General features: G+C 38.7%; 1 pseudogene; it reads left to right on the forward strand.

The window, feature by feature from the left end:
- The first annotated feature begins 5,145 nt into the window (after positions 1–5,145).
- LOC134729031 (rho GTPase-activating protein 42-like) lies at positions 5,146–8,167 on the forward strand (annotated as a pseudogene).
- Positions 8,168–20,484: the final 12,317 nt, after the last annotated feature.

The following is a 20,484-nucleotide window of genomic DNA, read 5'->3' on the forward strand; positions in this document are numbered from 1 at the left end:
TTATACTATACATTGTACTTGCTTTATGTAGTGACAATGCTAAGTTCATTAAGAAGTGAGAAACCACTTCTTTGTATAGGATTCCCAAGTACCTCATGCAATCCTATACAATTTAGCAAAATGTTTCTTTAAGAATTTTCTATCCCCCTTCTCTTTCAGCAGTATATTCCCCACCAGGGGATGAAAGAGGTAACAGGGACAAGGTAGCTAAGGCTAGCACTGTTTCAAAGCATTTTGCTTCAAAAGTGTTTCTCTTCATCATCTCATTAATAGATAGCTACAAAGAATCAGAGAGAGCAACATTCTACTCACACCTTGATCCCTTTATTTGACCAATTACTCAAGGGAATCGACGATTTTTTTTTTTGGCTCCACAGGGCACGGATAAACAACTTCATCGATGTGCTTCAGGTTACCATTTGAAAAGGCAGTAGAGATATGTATAAAGGCTTCCAGCTTTGGCATCTGACTAGCCATAAGAGCTTCTGGGTGGCAGTGATGTTAAGTTGCACAGCAAGTCTACAGAAGATTAAGCAGAAGGAAATACAGTGAGATAAGTCAGCATCATGCCTTGCTATAACTGTGCCTACTCCCATAACTGGCATACCTATCAGATTTTGGTGGCTGCACCAAAACACCAGGAAGAAAAGGATGGGGCACGTCTGCACAGTTATGTGATACTTGGAATGTCTTATTATTGATGATGTGTTTGTGTACATAAACCTTATTCACTGATGCACTGTATGCATATTTAGAGGTCACTTGGCTCTAATCAACTGGAAAAAGAATCACAATCCTCTGAATTGACGAAGGTGCTTCTATAAGCAGCCATTAAAAGAACAAAAACATGTAAATTAAGCATCTAACTGAAGAAATTGGAAAATATAAATAAACTGGAGAGAAGCAACAGTGGATTTTTAAATGAGCAATATAAGTTGTTATAAAGTTCCAGGCCAGACATGAAAATTGATGTCAAAATCTGAAATTGCAACTACTGGAATACAAAGCTATATACACAGTATGTGATAACAATAAAATACTTCATTCTAGGAATACATGGTTTATCGAATACCAGGAAACTTATTAATTTAATTTAACTCAAAAAGAGAAAAACTGTATAATAATCTATATGTATTTTGAAAAGTTTAAGACGATGTTTAGTTTTCATTTCCAATTTCATTAAATGAATTCACTAGAATAGGAATAAAATGATTAAACAATATGTATTTAAGTTTGCTAGCCAATGTCATTCTTAATGGTGAAAAGCTAGGAATACTGCTTGTAAAGCCAGGGCTAGAAATAATGCCTGCAGTCACAACTACTACTTAACATTGTTCTGAGGTCCTAGCCTTGTAAGTAATTAGAAAGAAAACTAAAATTAATGAAGAAATATAGATATTAAAAAGACAGTCACAAAAATTACTATAGGATTATATAATTGCATACCTGGAAAACAGAAGCAGCTTTTGTAAAAAGCTAAAGTGTACTATAGTTCAGTAAGGTGTCCACTGATAAAAATTATATAAAAAGGCCAGGCACAGTGGCTCAAGCCTTAATCCCAGTACTTTGGGAGGCTGAGGCAGGCGGATCACGAGGTCAGGAGATCGAGATCATTCTGGCTAACAGGGTGAAACCTCGTCTCTACTAAAAATACAAAAAAATTAGCCGGGCATGGTGGCGGGCGCCTGTAGTCCCAGCTACTCGGGAGGGTGAGGAAGGAAAATGGCGTGAACCCGGGAGGCGGAGCTTGCAGTGAGCCGAGATCGTGCCAGTGCACTCCAGCCTGGGCGACAGAGCAAAACTCCATCTCAAAAAAAAAAAAAAAGAGAGAAAGAAAGAAACATTAGCTTGCCTGTATATAAACAAAAATTAGAGAATACAATGTAAGAAATGTTCAAATGTGAACATTTAAAATATATCAAATTAATCATAAATTAGTATAATAACAAATAACAAAAATTGAATAAATGGGAAAACATGTTGTTGGATAGGAAGAATCAATATTTTAAATATGCTAAATGTTTCTAAAGTATTCTATATCTATAAAGTAATTCCAACCAAACTCCCAAGATTTTTAAAAACCTGGCAACATTATCTTAAATTTAATCAAGAAGTATATGCAATGAGAACAGTCAGGAAAACTCTATAAAAACGAGAGTGTGGGAGGTGGAGGTTGCACTGAGCCATGATTGTGCCACTGCACTCCAGCTTGGGCAACAGAGTGAGACTTCATCTCAAAAAAATTAAATAAATAAAGTAAAGAATGAAAATATAAACTCCTCATGTATGACTTCTGTAGTCAGACACTAACACTGTATTTTTATAAGCAGCAGGAATTGGGGTGGGGGCATTAAATTTATATAATGCTTTTGAAACAATTCAGAAGCCTTTAATGTGGTCTCTTACAATCAACGAGTTAGCCACATGACGTCATTTTGGTAGTATCCACAGGAGATTTGGCCTCTACTTCATTGGGCTCATTGAAGGTAATCAAATCTTTTCCAGTCATGAGAATCTTTGATCTTTAATTATTTTACTAAGTCTTGCTCTTCAAAAATAACTGTCTTATTTAGTCCCATTAACCCACCAACACCTGCTTACACATATATACATATATACATGTAAAAGAAAAGAGTAAGGTCCCTTAAACTAAGGGGCAATCTCTGTGGAATATTTGGTGTCCCAAGGTGAAAGAGACACTGTAACATTTTACAAAGAATTTGTAGAGTGCTGAGTAAAAGCAAATAAATGAATTCTACAAATTAGCTCCAAGTTTAGAAAAATTAAACACAAATAAGTACATTCTAATTTAAGCAAAAACCATTATACCCAATGTAGAGATTAACAAAAATTCACAAAATGTTAAAATTTTTGCTAGTTCACCAGTAACTCCCATAAGATGTAAAGATTAGTCTACACGTTTTTAATGCTTTAGCAAGGATCATTTCTATAACTCCATAAGGCAGCATGGTATAGTAGTATGGCCGTCAAACTTCGGCATATAGCAGGGTTGCCTAGGAAGTTGCTCAAACAAACAAACAAACAAACATACGTCCTGACCCTGGAAATTCTCATTCAGCAGTGTCAAAGCTTGGGCATCTAGCTTTACTTTGAACACACTCTCTAGTAATTCTGATACACTCTGAAGTTGAGAACCATTAGTGTATTGGAAAGAACTCAGGCCCTTTGGAGCCATGAAAGACTGGATTTGAATTCTGATTCTGCCATTTATTTGCTATGTGACTGGGGCAAATTACTTACCTCTCTGCACCATCATGTCTAAAATGCCAATCATTTGACTAACTTATCAAGTGATCGCAGAGAAGTAGGATTAAGCACATATTATGCTGTTCTTACAGACAATTTTGCATTTAACAAAATTTTAGTTCATTTTGCATAATAATCTATAATAAATGCTAAATGCAACACAATGTTTGATTCACCATCTTGTTATGTTTTCTTCCCACACCAAAGGTCAATTTCACAGAGTTCTTTAATAATTCTTTCTTGCAGCTGGGCAGGACAAGGAACCAGGGTGGCTAGGATGTTGAACAACCTTAAGCTTATTTCTGCTCTCCAACAGAATTGGTGGTGTCTCTACATTATTCATGCTAGAGGATGGAAGAAGTGTTCATACTAACTCAGAAGTGACAAGCAATAGTTTCCCCTTCTTCATGATATTGTCATGGAGGAAGAAATTTCCTAGGAGAGGCAATAAACTACAGTAGGGAAAGTATGGGCTCTAGAGATTAGAGACCGGCATTCCAATTTTGCTGTATAACTCGGCACAAATTACGTAACCTTGGATAGAGGACAGCTTTCATGAACTAATATCTCATCTGTGATATAGGAATGGGCACACTACAGAGATTTCTGAGGATTAGAGTAATGAAGTCAGATGTTTGTCTTAGTGCCTACCACATTGTAGGTCCCTAATAATAGGAAAATCCCCTTTCTACTTCCACAGCAGTACTCCATTTCCAAAAGCTGCTGATCAGAAAGCTGTGTCGTGTGTGTGTGTGTGTGTGTGTGTGTGTGTGTGTGTGTGTGTGTTGGGCCATGCCCAGGTTTCTAATTCTATTCTGTGATCCAGAGTGTATGCCAAAATCATGTTGAACCTCATGGCTTTTGAATAAAATAACTATGGGAAATTTGAAGCTTTTAAGAAAAAGACGGTGTGATTGGAAGAGATTTTTAAGAAAAGGAAAGAAGCTGGACATGTAAAACCATGCTGGTGATTGAATTAATTAGTGAATGATAGTGTAAAAGAAGGCAAGAAAGAAATTGAGAAAATAAATTGCTTCTATTTCTGGAACTGTTAGTGTATCCCCAGGACTGCATTTCCCTCCCTTCCTCCCTCCTTCCCTCCCTTTCTCCCTTCCTCCCTCCCTCCCTTCCTTCCTTCCCCTGTAACTGGCCCACAGGGGAGAGGTTGAACATGCTTCAGCTGATCTGACTCCAGTAACAGGAAAACTGAAAACTAGTTACACTAGAGGCCTCTTGCTTTTTGTGAGATAATTTCTTAGGAAAAATTAAAAAAAAAAAAACTAATGAACACAACTGGCTTTGGAAATTTAAATGCAAATATTTATAACTTTGGAAGTTTCCAAACGCCTTTCTAAATGTTCCCAATTGCCTTTGCCTTATATAGAGATTTAACAGAATCATTAATGTCAATCAGAAACTCATTTTTGAAAGTTGAGAAAAAGCAGCTTTCATACAGGGAAGCCTGGGGCAAGCATAAACACACTACTTTTTTTTTTCCTACAAAAGATTCTAAAAATTATCAAGGAACTCGTAAAATAAAATTAGCACTTCTATTGTGTGCTTCTTTAATAATCAACAATGTTGCTCGCAGTCCCAGCACTCCGAACGACGGTGCCTCTCGATGACAACGACCTGAGCGGATCCGCGCCTAGGCCCTCCGCCAGGCCTGCGCTCGCCTCGCCCAGGGGGAGGAAGGCTGAGCCAGGCTCAGGCGGCGCGGCGCGCGGGCCCCCTTCCTTCAAGGGATCAGTCCCCTGGCGTCCCAGCAGCGCCTTCCCCGCTATCGCGCGTCCCCAGCGCCCGCCGCCGCCGCCGCCAGCTGCTGCCTTGACCGCCGGCCCAGACGTGCCCGCGGACGCCGCTGACAGCGCCTGTGCCATGGGGCTGCCTACTCTGGAGTTCAGCGATTCCTACTTGGACAGCCCGGATTTCAGGGAGCGCTTGCAGTGTCAGGAGATTGAGCTGGAGCGAACCAACAAGTTCATCAAGGAGCTCATTAAGGATGGCTCTCTGCTCACTGCGGCGTTGAGGACATGTAATGTTGATTGCCTACCCGGTTCCCTTACCCTTTCACCCTTTCCAAAGGAACCCTGAGTTCCTTCAGGAACACACCTCTACCCAGGTTGGGGATCTGTCTATGGCAGTGCAGAAATTTTCCCAGTCATTACAAGATTTCCAATTTGAATGTATTGATAATGCTGAAACAGATGATGAAATTAGTATTGGTCAGTCACTAAAAGAATTTGCAAGACTACTCATTGCAGCAGCAGAAGAAAGGTGAAGACTGATCCAAAACGCTAATGATGTATTAATTGCACCACTTGAGAAATTTCGAAAAGAACAGATAGGTGCAGCAAAAGATGGAAAGAAGTTTGACAAAGAGAGTGAAAAATATTACTCTATCCTTGAAAAGCATTTAAATTTATCTGCAAAGAAAAAGGAGTCTCATTTGCAAGAGGGAGATACACAAATTGATCGAGCACATCAGAACTTCTATGAAGCATCATTAGAATGTCTTTAAATGGCTCACGCCTGTAATCCCAACACTTTGGGAGGCGGAGGCGGGCGGATCACCTGAGGTTGGGAGTTCGAGACCAGACTGACCTACATGGAGAAATCCGTCTCCACTAAAAATACAAAATTAGCCAGGTGTGGTGGTACATGCCTGTAAAGCCAGCTACTCGGGAGGCTGACGCAGGAGAATCGCTTGGACCCAGGAGGCAGAGGTTGCGGTGAGCTGAGACTGCGCCATTGCACTCCAGCCTGGGAAACAAGAGCAAAAATCCGTCTCAAAATAAATAAATAAATAAACAAATAAATAAAAATAAATGAAAAAATATGTCTTTAAAATTCAAGAGGTTCAAGAAAAAAAGAAGTTTGAATTTGCTGAACCGCTTTTGTCATTTCTTCAGGGTTTATTTACTTTTTTACCACGAGGGATATGAACTTGCCCAGGATTTGCACCGCATAAGCAACAGCTGCAGTTCGACTTGCAGAATACAAGGAATAATTTTGAAAGTACTCGACAAGAGGTAAAGGGGTTGATGCAAAGGGTGAAATCTGCCAACCAGGACTACAGACCACCCAGCCAGTGGACGATGGAAGGCTATCCGTATGTCCAGAAGAAACAACCGCTTGGTTTTACATGGATTAAACAGCCTTGTTACTAGCTCACCGGAAATGTTCAAAATATTGTATCCGACGAAAGACAGATTCAATTGACAAACACTTCTGCTTCGACATACAAGTAGTTGAAAGGCATGGGATCATCACATTACAGGCCTTCTCAGACGCTAATAGGAAACTCTGGCTTGAAGCCATGGATGGGAAGGAAACGATTTATACTCTGCCTGACATTATAAGCAAGAAAGAAGAAAGGTATTTGAACGAAGCAGGGTTCAATTTTGTGAGAAACTGCATTCAAGCTGTGGAAACAAGCAGTATCACCACTTTAGGCCTCTACTGAATAGGAGGAGTGAACTCCAAAGTTCAAAAACTTGTGAATATCATATTTTCTCCTAAATCCCCTCCTGATATTGATATTGAACTGTGGGACAATAAGACAATGAGTGGGCTGAAAAACTACCTCAGGTGCTTTGCAGCACCACTGATGACTTACAAGTTACATAAAGATTTGTATCATTGCTGTTAAATCTGATGACCAAAACTACAGGGTGGAGGCTGTACATGCATTGGTGTGCACATTGCCAGAGAAAAACAGAGAGATGCTGGACATCTTAATAAAACATCTGGTCAAAGTATCACTGCACAGCCAACAAAATCTCATGACTGTCTAAAATCTTGGTGTCATATTTCTCCCAACTCTAATGAGAGCACAAGAATAAACTGTAGCTGCTATGGTGAATATTAAATTTCAGAATATTGTGTTAGAAATTCTTACAGAGCACGATGAAACGATTTTTCATACTGCTCCAGACCCAAGCATTCCTCTTCCTCAGCCTCAGTCTCGATCTGGATCCCAAAGGACACGAGCAATCTGCCTCTCTACAGGCTCTAGGAAGCCCAGAGGGACGTGTACTCCATGGCTGGCTGAACCTGACAGTGACTCCTATAGCAGCAGCCCAGACAGCACCCCCATGGGGAGCTTCAAGTCACTCTCTTCTCTTTCCTCGGAACAAAATAGCACTACAAAGTCAGCTTCCTGCCAGCCCAGGGAGAAATCTGGAGGGATTCCTTGGATTGCAACCCCATCATCTTCCCATGGACAGAAAAGCCTTGGTCTCTGGACAACCAGTCCTGAATCAAGTTATAGAGAAGATGCAACCAAGACAGATGCAGAATCAGATTGCCAGAGTGCTGCTTCGGTCACTAGCCCAAGGGATGTTTCCCCACCCATAGACCTAGTCAAGAAAGGGCCTTATGCGCTTTCAGGACTGAAAAGAGCTTCTGCTTCTTCTCTCAGATCCATCTCTGCAGCTGAAGGAAACATGAGCTACAGTGGACCTATTCAAAGCTTAACTTCTGTAGGTTCCAAGGAGACAGCCAAAGCTTCAAACCCAGATCTGCCTCCAAAAATGTGCAGGAGGTTAAGACTAGACACCATCGCAAGCAATGGCTATCAGCGTCCTGGCTCAGTAGTGGCAGCAAAAGCTCAGCTGCTTGAAAATGTTGGTTCACCTAAGCCAGTTTCTTCTGGGCACCAAGCCAAAGCCATGTACTCCTGTAAAGCAGAGCACAGCATGAGTTTTCCTTCCCACAAGGAGCGATATTTTCCAGCGTGGACCCATCAGTGGAACCAGGATGGTTAAAGGAAACTTATGAAGGCAAAACGGGACTAGTTCCAGAAAATTATGTTGTCTTCCTCTACTACTATTTAGTAGATGGCAGTATCTTCATGGTATCCATGGTAACAAATAATAAGTGCTATGATTTTATCTGACACAGATACAAGGGGATCAGCCCACTAAGTGAAAACAGTCAATTTCTATCAAGTTCTTCACCAGCAGACTATGTAGCTCCTTATTAATGGAAAAAAAGAGGTTTAAAAGGTTGGCCATTCTTTTTTGGTTGGTTTCTTATTTTAAAATTTCTTGCTTCTGAAAAATTTATTTTTGGATAATATGTAACTCTCCAGAATGTCTCTTCCATAGCAATTGCAGAGTTTTAAATACCGTATTAAGTATATATCCCAGAAATTTGGAAACCAGAAATCTGCTGTATGGATTTTGAGATGCGTCCTTTACTGCCTGGCATTCTCTGAGGATCTGTGAAACTGTTACTTAAAAATGTTACTGAAAAGCTAGTTACCTGCCCTTTGAGTGCCACAGTCCTGACCTGCTTGTTCTTGACACCTTACATATTACTTCAGAGTTCCCCACTGTGCAGACTCTCAGGTATTAACTGTATAAAACTCTTTACATGCTATTATAATCTGTAATCTCGATCTCTTCTACTTTAATGTTTCTAGAATAGGTTAAATACACATATACACACACAACTATGCCTCAGAAAAGTTATGCTTTTACAAATAAAAAGAACAGATTAGAATTAACAAGTAGGGTGAATAACAGTAGGCAGAGTCAGAATCAGAAATAAATATCAGTGCATCAAAATAAAACAATGAAAAATATTCTGTAATAAAAATTAGCAATGTAATGTAAAAGTCTAATAAAAGGTTACCTTTTTCTTTTACCTCTTTCTGTTGACCTCTGTACACTGTAACAAGGTGTTGCTGGATGTAACTTCTTGGTCTAGGTCCTTGGTGACCTTAGTAGTAACAGCAGCATTGCTGACACCCTGATTATCCTCTGCTGAAACAGAAGGTAGTTTTTCAATGTACCAGTCCCTTAGTCTATACTTGGTTTAAACATACTTGCCATCATCTTGTATCCTACTAGATTAGAGCCTCTTAAAAGCAAATTGGTTTTCTTTCAAAGACCAACTTGACTCCAAAGAGAGATTACGAATCCTACTTCTGCTGCTGCATAAAGAAATCTCAACCTTCATTTTACTTGAACACAGACTAAAGTGTTCCTGCTTCTGCGTTGTCTGTGAGCTAGTTCTATGGATGTTCCATTCAGATTTAAAGCTTTTTTATTGCACAGGACGTGGATATGAAGCCTAACTCTTGTATCTGATGGCAAGGCATATGTTGTAGCCACAGTGCTGGCTATGGTCCCTTTGCTGAAACAAGCTACAGAAGCACTGATTCAAGCTGTGTTTGTGCTAGGAGTTTTAATCTTGTAGATTTGTGAGGATGGCTCTTTTTCCTTCATAATAGATTACATGTATAAGCAAGTCAGGGTCATATACTGGAGACAGGCTAAAGCTGCTTTTCCCTTAAAGAAAGTTCCCTACAGATAAGGTATTTATGAGCATTGAGAAATTCAGGACACGTACTCTAAATCACACAGAATGTTAATTCCACAGGAAGGCAATGCCAGACATTGGAAGAGGATCACATTCGACTTCTAATAGTAGTTCAATAACAAAACCTTAGCTTTTCAGAAACAATGTTAAGATACATTAGAATTGCCACATCCATACCTTCAAAACATGCAATGCGTGCACCCCAGTCACTGCTTACAGTATAATCAGTGTGACGATGAGATTGAGGGGGTCTAAATTTATCATCTCCTGTGTTATGTGAAAATATCCCTCCGTACAAAACATTTGTGTATTTCACAGATGACTCCTTTTGCCATAACGCTACAAAGTTTATGGAAACTATTCAACTGAAGGATTTTTCTGTTGTGCAATGTGTAAAGGTGTGAACAGTAAAATCATCTTTGTATTTCTGCAATGTTAAAAAATAATAATCAACATGTCAGATTGTTGGGCTTTTCTTTGCAGATGTTCTCTAATTCAAAGTTTTTGGTTGTTTGTTTTTGTTTTTTTTAGTTCAAAGTTAATTTGTTTGCCTCTTGAAGATTAGTTTGTCTAAGCTTTCTAGGAACTGCCAAACAGTGATATTCTCAAAAGGATTCAATAAACTAGTTCAAAAAATGTTCCTATCTTCTATTGCCTTAAATCTAATCATGTTCTGTGAACTGCAGTCCCAGTGTGTAACCCAGCGTGATTTATCACCCAGAGTTCTCCATTGTATTTCAAAGTTGATTTACCTCAGGAAAACTGATGGTTTATTGAGTAACTCACATTTTTCCAGAGAAACTGGTTTGAAGTATCCAGTGCAAACTGCCAAGCTCTGTCTTTGTTTATAAACTCACTTACTGGTGATACCGTTCAGGGTAGTCCCTCTCTAAAAACCTTGAATTTTGTCTGGTCTTCTCGGATAAGGAATTCTGAACCTGGTACAATCTCATTCTAACTCTTCTCTTACGTACTAAGTGCTTATACTATATACCTTAATATAACTTAACAGGAAAAGGCTGACCATTTTTGGTATTCTTTCAGTGACACATTTTTCAGTGTCTAAGCTCACAATCATTCTTAATTAACTACATGATTTTTAATACAATTTCTACTACTTTGGGTTTTATTTCCCAGGTATAGACACTGTCCTTTTAATGTTTTCTTAAGGAATTATTCAGAGTAGATTATTAACAACTTAAGATCCTAAACAGATATACACGGGACATGGTTGTAAAAAGAAACAAATCTGTAAGACACTAGGAAATTCAAAATGCTTTCAAGCTTTCTTTGAACTTTACTACTGAATGATTTATTTGCAACTCATTATCTGGTATAGTGGGGAAGAGCCACTTATGTCTCTTTAAGCCAAGATATATTTAAGATAACAATAAAGATAAAATATCAATTTCACTATCTAGATTTGATTTTGACAAAATGAAAAGCTGATTGGCTCACAATTAAATGGACACATTTTCCATAAGTAAGAGATGAAACCCCTGGCTTGGAAATCCTGGGGATTGACAGGTTGAATGTCCTTGGTCCGTGGTGAGCATGTTCACATTTCAACACGTGAGATCTGGTGTGATTTCTGTAGCAGCTCCTCAGATTTTGTGAAAACCTAGAAGATAATTTTTTAAAAAGCAATGTTGAATACTTAGAATTGTATTTCTAATAAAAATAAGTCAAACTATTTAATTTTGATAAACAGTTTCAAAACTAAACATGAATTGAACTTATACTTGATGACATAATTTTGTAAATTCATGATGAATTTCTTATTCTGATTTATTTACTATTTTAAAAGATAGGTGTTTCTTTTCTTCCACTGTAAAAGTGTAATGTGTTCATTGTATTTGGAAAACGTGGAAAGTAGAAGATGACTGTTCTTACTTTTTCACTTCTACAGAGGGTAATTTTTTCCACACCATAGAAGTAGAATAATCATACTTCTAATTTGAAAATTTGAAAATGTAAAAAAAATGTTAATCCAAGATCATATCAACATTTAGGGCTAAGAGTTGAGATTATACTGAATATGGTTTTGCATTGAATATATTACAAGCCTTTTTCTGTCATTTACTATTTGATAAAACACGATTTTTAATGCCTGAACACTTTTCTAACACTTGTATGTATTGTTGTTTATTTAATCATTCCTCTATTGTGGAACATTCAAATTGGATCCAAGTTTACTATAAGTAATACTACAATAAAAATATCTATACATTATTTGTGATGTCTTTGGTAGTTTTCTTAGAGTGCCACCTTAATTATCTTTGTGAGAAAGTCCTCAAGAATCCTGCCATTAATTCAGACACTTTCCCTGCTATTGATATGTCCCTTTAAGAGTTCTGAAAATACTTAAGAAACTTGGTAAGAGGAAAGAAAATCAATCCTCTCTTCTGATTCTTCAGTTCCAATTCTCTGTGGCCACTGGATTTTTAAAAATCCTGTTGTCCAAAGCATCTCCCATTTAATTGTTTCTCTCTGACAGCAGGGAAACTGGAAGTCAGAGGTGATACCATAAAAGGAAGTGAATGAAGCAGATGTATGAATTTTGATACATACAACAGATGTCTTTTGATCACACTTCCTGGGCAATATAGTAGTAATCAAAGGAAAACTGGTAACATTTTTGGTTACTATGTTTTAAAGAAAAATTCCTAAGCCTCACAGAGCTGACATGGTTTATTTACCTTCAGGAACATGGCAGTACTTAGGGTAAGTTAGAATCCATTCATTATTGTGTGTGACTGGAGAGATATATTGCTTAAAATCTTTACCAGGCCCTACTTAGAAACAAGTTACAACTGCCTTTAAATCACTCTGTTTATGTCAAAATAGTTAAAGTTAAATAGCAGAATCTAGAGGGGGTCTTGATTAACATGAGATAATAAATATTCGCAGAATCTGATGCCTACCAGAAGAAACTCTAACCCAGATAGGAAAGTTCTTCAGAGTAAAAATCAAGAAGGGTGAGAGTAGCTATGCAATAGAAGTAAGCCTTGGCCTGGACCCAGACAAGATCATTGCACAAGAGATTGGTTTTGGAAGTAGATTTGGCTGAGATTAAAGTCTCAAGTGACATGAAGATAATGTTTAAGATAAATCCAAACTCTTCTTTATTGCTTGACACTTTTCCAATCAGCATCAACTTCATTCCTGGTAAGTTGGTGTAGCATGGCGAGTTCTGCCTTATTTCATACTTTATTTGGTTAGAATCTGGGGTAGGGGGTAAAGGTGCAGGTTGGTTATTTCAAATGTGCAGGCGACCTCCACCAATTTTGCAGTATAGTGCCATTACTTAAGGGAATACACCCATAAAACTTTTGACTTCCTAGTAATTCTGCTTTTGTGCATTCTTAATTTGAGACTCAGTGCGGGTGAAAGAGTTGTAGATTTGGCAAACACTGCACTATTTTCTCACACTTTTTGGATTTGCTAAAACCAATAACAAATGTATTACCCCTTTTTTTCCTTTAATTTTTAAATCCATGGCCTTTTCACTGCCTTTACTTTCCATGTGTTGCCACTGTATCCTCCACTGTATCCCCCACATCGGGCCCAGCACTTGACACTTAGTAGGCACTCAACCAATACATGTTGAATGAATGAGTTTAATGCATTCCAGTTTTTTTAGCTTTTAGATGATGTTGTGCCTAATGCACACTCCTTCCTTCTTTCACTCCTTCATTAATCCTTTTGTTCATGTCTTTTACTTATGCCAAGCTGTCACACTGTGTGCATGAACTGAGGGATTTAGTTTTTCTTCCACAGCCCCAGAGCCAGCAAGTAACTGACCTTAAACCTAAAACTGTAGGAGTTTGGTCAGGGTGGTGGGAAAAGTTGTAAGTAAAGGTTATAGGGAAAGACACAAATCTTCTTGGAAGAATGGGAGATTTTGCAAAAGCTTCAAAAGAGAATTTAGCTGAAGGCAGTTAAATAACAAGGGAATGTAAAGAAACTTATCTAGATAAATTGTTCTACTTATATCTCTGGAAACCACGCTTTGATCATTCATGTGCAGGACTGCTCTCTACTCGGGGAGTTGACAATGTTAATTACCCACAAATTGTGTTTGCTCCAAGCCCTTGTCATTAAATCTGTACTAAATAAGTGCAAGCGGGGCCAGCTTAGGGGGGCTGCACTCCTTTTGGCTGCTGCACTCTCTCATCAGCAGCACTGAGTGGTGCAGTCCCCTAGCCGCACTGTCAGGAAAAATACCTATGTCAGCAAACTCCTTTCATTCGTCACTTGGCCAGAGTCTGCAGGACAGATCGGCATAAAACACTCATTGGTTTTCACCTTTACTCTTGCAGAATGAGTTATAAAGCCAAAGACCTCAAGAAAAGCACACTCCTTAACAGCCAGTTCAGAGGTGACAGCCAGGGAATAAGAAATAAGAACCTTCCAGAGGATGGAGCCACCACCAAAAATGATGGAAAAGAGGGTTCCTCCCAGAGAGTAGATTCAGGGGCTATTTAAGGAATTTCCCCATGCCCTGTGTAGGGAGCTTCTCACTACTTGCTACTCTGGATTTCCTTATGGTTATACTCTAGGGACTGCTGCTTGCCTGCCTGTCTTCTTTCTTGCATAGCAGGTTTCTTTATTTAATTTTATTTTTTTCTTCAATTATGGTGGTCTTTTCACTGTTCTACCATGACAAGAGGTAGAACAGAGATATTTTTACCTCTACATGGGAGGCAGAAAATTGGCCTTTTTATTCAAGAATGCAAAACCAGAAGCTTACATATCAGAATCTGATACAGAGTACAGTCTATTCCCCTTTGGACTTTGGACCTTGGACTTTGAACTGGATGCAATAATGGTATGAGACCCTTGGGTAGGAATGAGTGTCTTGTATGTGTGGGAAAGACAGGAAGGCAGACATCTGGTGACCTAAAAAGAAGGCCATGGCAGAACCTCATTAGTTGTTCAACAATCCTATTCTCCTTTCTTCCCGGGCACACAGCTATGTATTTTCCAGCCATCCTTGTACTTAGATGTAGCCCAGTGACACTTCTGAGGGTGGAATATGGACAGATGTGATGGGCACTGCTGGATCTGGACCATAAAATCCTTCCACATGATGTCAGTGCCCCTTTTACCCCATTGGCAGCTGGATATTGTCATCCAGAGAGTTGGATGACTTAGAAGCCATGTGCAGAAGATGACAACCTTCCATCAGCATGGATCCTTGAGTGACTGTGGAGTGCAATGCCTTCTACCAGTTAGAACTACTGTGATTGACAATCACATTTCATTTGTATTAAGCTACTGATTTGGGGGGTTTATCTCCTTCAGCTCCCACATTAGTACAACTCATGCAGAATGGAGAGTGACTGTGAATACATGTGGCACAGGCTGCTGAAACCTAGGACTTTATAGATGAATTTCTGATTATACTCTCCTTTCTTGCAAAAAGCTTTTTTCAAATTAAATGTTATAATATAAATGTGAATACTTAAAAGTCTTTCTAATGAAATGACTAACTGTAGAAAAGAAAATGTAGGAATGTATACATCCTTGATAAGAGTGTGAAACTGATACAGGCAATGTAGAGTCTTGCTTAGGGATAGTGAACAAAAGAACATACCTGGGTAAAAGAAATGAGAGGTTACAGATAAGAAAACTAATATTTATATTGCACAATATGAAACATTATTTTATACATAGGATTACATTTGATTTTTGCAAATCCCCGTGAAATAGCTATTATTATCAGATCCACTTTATGCATACCAAAAACAAGATTCATATGGGTTAGCTAACTAGGCTATGGTCTCTCAACCAAGCTCTACTTTTTGATTGAGGAGACGGTAGTATCTAGAGCTTCAGTGTTCTTTCTACTGCCCTATGCTACCGCCCAGTGCAGATGTAAGAACAAAACTTATTAGTAAGTGTTTAGACCTTTAGCAACTTTAATCATCCAAAACATAGCTGTGAGACCAAAAAGAGGAAAACAGTTTACAAAAGCCCACATTTATTACACCATGAAAGAGCCAGGTCTGTGAAATGTTGCCTAGAATTTGTGTACTAAACTCAGCAAAATGAATTAACTCAGTGACCTCATTTTCTCCTAAATTACAGTAAATGGAAGATTTAAAAGATGAGAAAAATAAACACAGAAAACTTCAGTTAACACGGTAGAGGATGACCCATTGAAAGATTGGGTGTCCATGTGTGGTAGGTAAAGGCAGGTCCTGTAAGTGTTAGGCAGGCCTAAGCATGTGTTTTCTCTTTTTCTTGTTTGATCTTAAATTTATGACAAATGAAGAACGAGGCCTTTGCCTGGTCTGGATCGACTTGTTATGGAGTCTATGTGAAATGAAAATGATTCATAAACAAAACTGATCCATCCCCAGCAACAGCAGAGATGACCATGAACAATTAGCCACCTGAGAATCCTCAACAATTCTTGGGGAATTCATTAATTATATTTTATTAAAGGGCAGGGATATCCAAGCTGACATATGGGTTATAAAGGCAAAGTATAATTTATGGGTTTTGTTAATGTGAAATATAAATAAATAAGCTTTCGATTTTACTAATACAAACATACCCATCAATTGGTCATCTTCAATTCAGAAATAACTAGAGTTTGAGGATATCTTAAATCCAAAAAATAAAAACAAAAACCTAACCAGCAGCCATTTGCTGAATTCCTGAGTGCTTAGGACTCTCCATTTCTAGTCTAGCAAACATCTCCCACTCGCAATTTTAAACCTTTTTTCCCAGATCTTTCAAGAAACCTCTAATAGTATCAAGTTCAGCACACAAAGCTAGCTTTCTGTAAGCAGTCTCATCTACCCGCCTTTAAACAGGCTCCTAAAGTCAACCTTAGAATAAAAAGGACTTTTCTTTTGTTATTAAAAGTCTGTTCTCTAGCCAGATGTGGTGGCTCATACTTGTAATCCCAGGACTTTGTGAGGCTGAGACCAGAAAATTGCTTAAAACCAGGAGTTCAAGACTAGCCTGTACAATGTAGTGAGACCACCATGTCTACAAAAAAAAAAAAAAAAATTAGCCGGGCATGGTGTCACACACCTGTGGTCCCAGCTACTTGGGAGGCTGAAGTAGGAGGATCACATGAGCCCAGGAGGTTGAGGCTGCAGTGAACCATGGTCATGCACTGCCCTCCAGCCTTGGTGGTAAGAGCAAGACAGATGTTTCAATAATTTTTTTTAAAAAGTCTGTCCTCTGCCTCAAATGGACTTTGCTGTTATATTAAAACCATTGATATATGTATAAACCAGGTGTGGTGACTCACACTTGTAATCCTAGCACTTCTAAGAGGCTGAGGCAGGAGGATTGCTTGAGACCACAAGTTCAAGACCAGCCTCAGCAAGATGCTGGTGAGACCCCATCTTTGTGAGACCCCGTCTCTACAAAAAATACGAAAACTAGCCAGTTGTGGCTGTGTGTGCCTATATTCCCAGCAACTCAGGAGGCTGAGACAAGAGAATCCCTTGAACCCAAGAATTTGAGGTTACAGTGAGCTGATTGAGAACTGCACTCCAATCTGGGAACCAGAGTGAGAACCTGTCTCAAAAAAAAAAAAAAAAAGAAAGAAGAAAATATGTAAAAATGAATGTTTTAAATTGGAACAATTACCATAACATCAAAACATGCATTTGATGAGGTGTGAAAATTTCTTCTTAAGTATTTATCCATTTCTGGTTTTGTAGCAAAGGCATTATTATACTTCTATAACTTGTCTAATAGAGTCAGATAGAATCAAGCAAAGTTGGCAGAGCCTAGGCATCTACCTAAAAGAAATGCTCTCTCCCATTTCCGTGAACACATTAACTCCTCCTGAGTTCCAGTGGCACTATTTCTGGAGTCCTTTTCAAGGCACATAATCCTAAAGCAGCTGTCACTTGTTACTCTCTTTCAAAGCGTCTTGCTCTTTTTCTTCACAGTACTTTTCAAAATATTTAATATACATTTATTTCTTATAGAAGTTGCCTACCTCACTGGACTTTAAGATCTATGAGGTTAATCCCATGTCTGTTTTGTTTTCTACCTTATTGCCCCTGCTCCCCAGGCACAGAGCAATATGTACCTGACGTATATTTGGCTCTCAATACACATTTGTCATATTTATGTGTGTGCTTGTTCAACTTCTCTCACTCTGTTTGTGTATAGGTGTGTACTTTCTTGTCATTTTGGGACACTTAGGAATTTCCTTATTTTGCCTCAAGTTCAGCTATGCATTAAAACTATTTTATAAAAACATATTTTATCTTTTTTTTTTTTTTCAGACAGAGTTTCACTCTGTTGCTCAGTCTGGAGTGCAGTGGTGTGATCTCGGCTCACTGCAGCCTCTGCCTCCTGGATTGAAACCATTCTCCTGCCTCAGCCTCCCAAGTAGCTGGGATTACAGGCAACTGCCACCATGCTCAGCTAATTTTTGTATTTTTAGTATAGACAGGGTTTCACCATGTTGTCCAGGCTGATATGGAACTACTTGGGAGGCTGAGGTGGGAGGATTCAGCTACTTTGGCCTCCCAAAGTGCTGGGATTACAGGGGTGAGCCACTGCACCAGGCTTAACATGTTTAGGTGTTTCATATCAGAAGACATTTTTCTGGTCCTCTATTTCAGGAGTTGGCAAACTTCTGTAAAGGGCCAGATAATATTCTCAGCTTTGCGGGCCATGTGATTTCCATCCCAACTACTCAACTAATTCACATTTCCTGTCATCATTAGCATCACTTGAGTTCTAATGTTTTATTATTATTTAAGTAGTAGGAAATCTTCTAGCTGTCAAGATACAAAAGACCTTCAATGGGAGTGTCAGACTCTAAAAGATAAAGCTCAAACTCCCTCCCATATTTGAGTGTGAATTTAAAGCTAGTATTTGCTGAGCGCTTACTGTGCTTCAGGCACTATTCTAAGTGCCTTTCCTGTTAACCCCTTTACATCTCACAACGGTAAGAAAGACAATGACCATTATAATCTCCATTTGGAAACTGAGGCTCAGTTACATAAAGTTACACCATGCAGTGGTGGATAAAGGACACCAACTCAGGTCTGACTTCAGAAACCATGCTCCACTCAGAATGCTAACCCCCTAACACCCAGTCTTCTATCTCTTGATGAGTTCTGAATTATCACGCAGGTATTTACCCTTCTCCAGTAGCGACCTTGCCTCAGAAACACATAATCTCACCCCAGCTTCAGAGAAAAGCTGATTGATCTCCATGCACTCTTACATTCTAGACAGCGATTGGCTTAGGTCTGAGGTTTCTCAACAAATTAGTACATGGCATAATCTCAGGCCACAGGGGCTGGCCAGAAATGGACAGGTAACCTTAACTAGGCTGATGCCATGGGAGGGAAATTTGCTGAAGGTTTTTAGAAAACAAGTTTCATCAATCTTGGGAGAAAATCTTGAAGAGGGCCAGTCTCTCTTCATCCAAAGATTGCCATATTATGTGTGCAAAGCTTGAAGCTACAGCAAACATCTTATTCATTATGAGGATAAAACCAGAACAAAGTGGCAGAGTTCAGAGATTCAAAAACGAAGGCAGCCAGAGCTGTAGTTGAATCACAGCTGCTCACCACTCTAGTGCTGGATTTTTTCCATTGTAAATCAATACACCACCTTTGTGTTTTAAACCAGTTTCAACTGGGTTTTCATTCAATGGAGTGTAACCTGACTGCAGTTATTTGAAATCTTTCAAGATCTGGCCTCAGCATACCTTTCTAGTCCTTATTTTTACTTGTCTAGGGCTAAATTACCCAGAGTTTCCCAAACACACCCACACCGTTCATGGATTTGCAAGCGTGATTCTTTCTGCCTTCATTGTCCTTTGCTCTCCTCTCCCTGGAGAATTCATGTTGGGTTGCAATTATGTTTTAAATGTCTGTCTCCACCCCTTGATTTGGCTACATCATTTTTGCCTTTACACTCTTTGCACTTCTCATGCACTTAAGACATAATAAGCACTCCAATAAGTGTCTATAAGATTAATAAAAAAGATGGGCAACATGGAAATCTGAATCATAATATAAACTTTCTCTACAAGATACTTGGCCTGGTGCAATGGCTCATGCCTGTAATCCCAGCACTTTGGGAGGCCAAGGCTGGTGGATCATGAGGTCAGGAGTTCAAGAACAGCCCGGCCACGATGGTGAAACCCTGTCTCTACTAAAAATAAAAAAATTAGCTGGGTGTGGTGGTGGGCACCTATAATCCCAGCTACTTGGGAGGCTGAGGTAGAAAATTGCTTGAACCTGGGAGGCAGAGATTGCAGTGAGCTGAGATTGCACCACTGCACTCCAGTTAAAAAAAGAAAAAAAAACCATTTAGATCAATGCTGTCTGGTTAAATATTCTGTGATAATGGAAATGTTCTATACCTGCCCTGTCCAATAAAGTAGCCACTAGCCAAGTGCGTCTATTGAGCACTTGAAATGTAGCTAGTATGTTGGAAGAACTGAGTTTTAAATTTCATTTAATTATAACTGATTAAAAGTTAAGTAGCTAGTGGCTACTATACTGAATATCACAGAGGTAGACAACAAATTTTAAAAATTCTCCAAATATGGGAATGGGTCACCTAAATGATTTTAGATACCAAGCTAAATAAAAACATCTGGAGATGGTACTATTTTGACTCTAATAATTTTTTTTGTTGAAAGCAATATATATTATATATACACACATATAAATATATACACATACACATATATATAATCTAGAGGTTTCTTTCCTTCCAAAAATACTTCATACCTATAACTTAAAAAATATAATTTTATCTTTCTTGTCTTTATTTTGAATTTTCAGTCATTTCAAAGTTAATATGAGCAATAATATCATTAAAAAGTGGGCAAAGGATATGAACAGACACTTCTCAAAAGAAGTTGGCCAACAAACA

This window comes from Pan paniscus, chromosome 15 (assembly GCF_029289425.2).
Source record: "Pan paniscus chromosome 15, NHGRI_mPanPan1-v2.0_pri, whole genome shotgun sequence".
NCBI lineage: Eukaryota > Metazoa > Chordata > Mammalia > Primates > Hominidae > Pan > Pan paniscus.